The sequence below is a fragment of the Phascolarctos cinereus genome, unplaced genomic scaffold (assembly GCF_003287225.1).
Source record: "Phascolarctos cinereus isolate Bilbo 61053 unplaced genomic scaffold, phaCin_HiC Scaffold_3;HRSCAF=262, whole genome shotgun sequence".
NCBI lineage: Eukaryota > Metazoa > Chordata > Mammalia > Diprotodontia > Phascolarctidae > Phascolarctos > Phascolarctos cinereus.
In genome coordinates, this window is record NW_027555736.1 from 83,138,727 (window position 1) to 83,143,524 (window position 4,798).

Genomic DNA, 4,798 nt, shown 5'->3' on the forward strand with positions numbered 1-4,798 from the left:
GACTCACATCTCTGAACTACAGTGTTTTCTCTCTTTCTCTCTCTCTCTCTCTCTCTCTCTCTCTCTCTCTCTCTCTCTCTCTCTCTCTCTCTCTCTCTCTCTCTCTCTCTCTCTCTCTCTCTCTCTCTCTCTCTCTCTCTCTCTCTCTCTCTCTCTCTGGAACATCATTTTTAGCACTCACTGTGCTTAAATTATAGATTTATTTTAGAAAAAGTTCCATCACATATTTTACATGTGAAAAGAGAAAATGTTAGAACTTTAGGTGACTGGGAGATATTACAGTTCAACACTTTCATTTTATAAATGGGGAAATTGAGGCCCATGCAGGTAAACTGGCTTGCCCAATGTCACATACTCACATATCCACACCTAGTTATTGAGGAGAGCAGTGTGTGATAGAATGAAGATACTGGATTGAAGAATTAGAAGACCAGTTAGATTCTCAGCTCCTCCATTTTCTAAGCTGAATCTTGGATAGATAAACACACATAAACATACACACTTGTGTGTATATACACATATATTATATATATATGTGTATACACACATATATATACACACATACATATGCATACATGTATATACAAATATACTCATTACATGCATATACACATATATTACACATACATATACATATATGCATTATATATACATAGGTTTTATATGTGAAAACATAACTTTTATTACAAATCTACATGTAATACTAGACTTAGAGCCTGGGCCTGAGGAGACTGTATAAAGTGTCAGCTGCCTTCATGTGCCCAGTACATGAACTGTCATTTTCTCCATATCCTCTCAGGCCAAGACCAACTGCACAGCTAGTGTCTGGGTATGTTTGCTGAATTTAATTCACTTCTGGAAACTAGTAACCAAAGACAGTGTCCCCAGGGGGATCAATAGTTGAATTCTTATCTCTGGACCTCAGTCTCTATTCTTGATGTAATGTTTGTTTTTCTTTTGTTTGGTTTTTGTTTTTGGGTTTTTTTTTTGGGTGGAGAAAATGAGTCCCAGGAGATTGAAGGCTCTGGGTCCCATGTCATCCCTGATGGGGGACAACAGTTTACTTACTGAAGAGAATAAGGTACATGCTGTCTCAGCATGGATAGAGTTACTTTACTCTTAGAGCAGATGATGGGGAAGGGAAGAGCACCCTCACTAAAAACTAAACAATCTTCCTGGAGGTCATTAGGGGTTACACATGTCTATATAGTCTTAGCTCCAGTGGAAGACCTGATTAACATACTCTAAGAGAAACATAGCAAGAGTCCCCACCAGAGGACCTGCTTAGATTGCAATACCTGCAGATAGAAGTGTGCCTCAGACACCATCATTCCAGAGTGAGTATACTGGTGCCACCTTTACATAGGAAAAGGTACCCAAAGCCAAGACCCATCATGAAAGGTTTGCAGAGGTTCTCACTGGGGAGAATGGGGGCCCAGGGTTGCCATGACCATAACATTGATGCCCCAAAGGACACTCAGACTGGGCAAGTGACCTATAGAGAAGACAGGGCTATCCATTAGGAATCTGAGAGGAGATAAAGGGAGAAGCAGAAAACTATGGAACATTTCATTAATATGCATGTCATTCTTATGCAGGGACCATGTTAATCCCTGTATCATTCCAATTTTAGTATATGGGCTGCCAAGCCAGCACAGCCTATATATTCTTGTAGTAATTACCAGATGCCCTGCAGTTTGCTCTGGAAGTTGTATCCACTGCCTCCTAACCTTCCTCCTCACACACCTTCTTTCCCCATCAATATCAATGTGTTATGGCATGAAGGCTGCTAGTTTCCTGCCGTGTTTCATCCATTGCAGCAGTGATGGCTGTTTGGTAAGTAGGATTGGATGGCTTGACAATTAGGAAGAGGAGAAGAAGCAAGAGCTGAAATTTCTTTTGTGTTGGATTTGCTGCCTAGGATGCAAAAAAGATGGTCTGAGGAGGCTTGAGAATCCATTGGCAAAGCAGGGTGACATCTTAAGAAGAAACTGTACAGTGATTACTATGTAATTCCTTGTTCATTTGGACAAGGCAGAAAATATGTGGTTTTAAAAAAGGAAGAAAATCATGATCAGACATTTTTAATTCACTAAAACATGAAGATTTTCCTCTTTGGGGGCCATACATAACTTGTTAGTGAGATGTGAAATTAGACATCTGAGGCCTGTGTAACTGGATAAAGAAACCTGCCAATCACAAAGCAAGAGCAAAGGACCAGACAGACGTGGTTTGAGAGTTGTGTAGGTATCTCCTAATTACTGGAGGCCAGAGGAAGGCCTCAAGCATGTGGGGAGGTTCTTTTATGGAGGATTTCTAAAGAAAAATGGGAAGAATCATGCCAACTGTGACAGTACAGGGGAATACCATTATCACTGAGATCATTCATGAATTGAACAGACCCTTCTTCATAGGACTCCATCATAAACACTTTCGGCCAGAGCCAGAAGGTTGCCTCTAGCAAGGTTACATGAAATCAACTCTTAAAACTAGGGTTTTAAGTGAAGAAAAGTGAATAAAATATTGCATCTCATATTAGCATTAGAATAGGATATTGGAGACTTCTGCTTCCAGGAGCCAAGATGGCGGAGTGAAAAGGTAGTCGCTCTTACTCTCCCCTATTAACCTCTGAAAACCCAGAAAATATCACCCCAGAAAAATACCCTGGAACAGCTGAACTAGAAGAAAGACGGGGAGCAGCAGTGCAGAAGCCCAACAAACGGGTCTCCCAGTACCTCAGCAAAAATAAGGGAGGCAGAATTACAAGGGGCCCCAGGCGGATAAGTACCCTGCTGCATTCATCTGAAAGGAGGTGAAGAAAGCAACCTAAAGTCTTCCTAAAGCCCCGGCCTTTCTGGTTCCAGCCCAACACCAGGTGAGCTGTCGGGTTCCTGCAGCCTCCAATTGTGAAGAAATCCTGAAGCCCAGGTGGTAGAGCAGGCAAACACCAACACCTGGACCTCCCAGTGCCTCAGTGAGGGTGGGGGGAACTGCTGGAAACCAGCTCAGAAAACCACCAGGTGCCTTAGCACTCTACTGCAAAGGAATCTCCCAGTGCATTAGCAGAAAGGAGGGAGACAACACTGCAGGGGGCCCCAGACAGATAAACACCCTGCAGCACCCATCTAAAAGGAGCTGAAGAAAGCTAAAGGAAAGGAAAAACAGGCAACCTAGAATTGCCTGAAAGTTCCAGCCTTGCTGATTCCAGCCCAACACGAGATAAGCTGCCAGAACCCTACAGCCTCCAATTGCCAACATAAGAGGCCCCAGCACACAAAGCCAGTGACCAAGACCTAGGCTCCCAACACAAGAAGCTTGGGTCATTGCCCTCTGTTCCCCAGCAGGAGAGCTCAATCTCTTTAAAGGCCAGGGAATAAAGAAACACCATGAGTAAAAAGAAATGTACCATAGACTCATATTACGAGAAGAGTGAAGATCAAGACAGAAATTCTGAAGAGGACAACATTGTCAACAAACCCACATCTGGAACATCAAAAGGGAATATGAACTGGTCTGAAGCCCAAAAAGCCTTCTTAGAAGAGCTCAAGAAGGATTTTGATAGTCAAATGAGAGAGGTAGAAGAGTCCTTAAAAAATAAAATTGGTCAATTGGAAAAAAAGTACACTGAAGAAAACAAGTCCCAGGGGCAGCTAGGTGGTGCAGTGGATAGAGCACCTGCCCTGAAGTCAGGATGACCTGAGTTCAAATCTGACCTCAGACCAAACACTTGACACTTAATTAGCTGTGTGACCCTGGGCAAGTCACTTAACCCCAATTGTCTAAAAAAAAAGTCTCAAAAAAACACAATTGGCCAATTGAAGAAGGAAGTACAAAAACTAACAGAAGAAAACAATCTGTCAAAAACTAGAATTGGACAAATGGAAACTAATGTCTCTATGAGAGAGCAAGAATCAGTCAAACAGAAACAAAAAAATGAAAAAATAGATGAAAATGTAAAATACCTCATCAAAAACAACGACCTGGAAAATCATTCAGGAGAGACAATTTAAAAATTATTGGACTACCTGAAAATCATAGTGAAAAAAAGAGCCTGGACAGTATCTTTCAGGAAATCATAAAGGAAAACTGCCCAAAAGCCTAAGAACCAGAAGGAAAATAACCATAGAAAGAATCCCCTCACCACCTGAAAGAGATCCCAAATTGACAATGCCAAGGAATATAATAGCAAAATTCCAAAATTACTAGATGAAAGAGAAGGTGCTGCAAGCAGCCAGAAAGAAACAATTTAAATATCATGGAACCACAGTCAGGATTACACAGGACCTTGCAGCTTCTACATTAAAAGACCACAGGGTGGAACATGATATTCTGTAAGGCAAAGGAGCTTGGAATGCAGCCAAGGATCAATTACCCAGCAAAAATGAGCATCATTTTTCAAGGGAGGAGATGGATATTCAATGAAATAGGAGACTTCCAAACCTTCCTGATAAAAAGACCAGAGCTCAACAAAAAATTTGATCTTCAAGTACAGGACTCAAGAAGGATAAAAAGGTAAATGGGACAGAAAGATACAATATGTTGTTAATAAGGGGGGCTGTTTAACCCCTACAAGGGAATATGACACTTGCAACCCTTGAGAACTGTATTGTTATTACACCATGTTAAAGGAGTATACATAAAGAGGGTGGATATTAGTTGACTTTGATGTAATGATAAAAAAAAATCTAATCAAGTGGGTTAAATGGATCCAAATAAGTGGATCAATCTGATCTTAGAAAATGTACTGAGAAAGGAGGAGGCAGACAAGGGTAAATTACATTACAGGAAAAGACACAAA

General features: G+C 41.2%; 1 non-coding gene across 1 annotated transcript; it reads right to left on the bottom strand.

Annotated features, from left to right (window-relative positions):
- Window positions 1-1,553: 1,553 nt before the first annotated feature.
- On the bottom strand, window positions 1,554-1,656 carry LOC144456466 (U6 spliceosomal RNA). The gene has a single exon (XR_013485554.1). It is a non-coding gene; the product is annotated as a U6 spliceosomal RNA (small nuclear RNA).
- Between the last annotated feature and the right edge of the window lie 3,142 nt (window positions 1,657-4,798).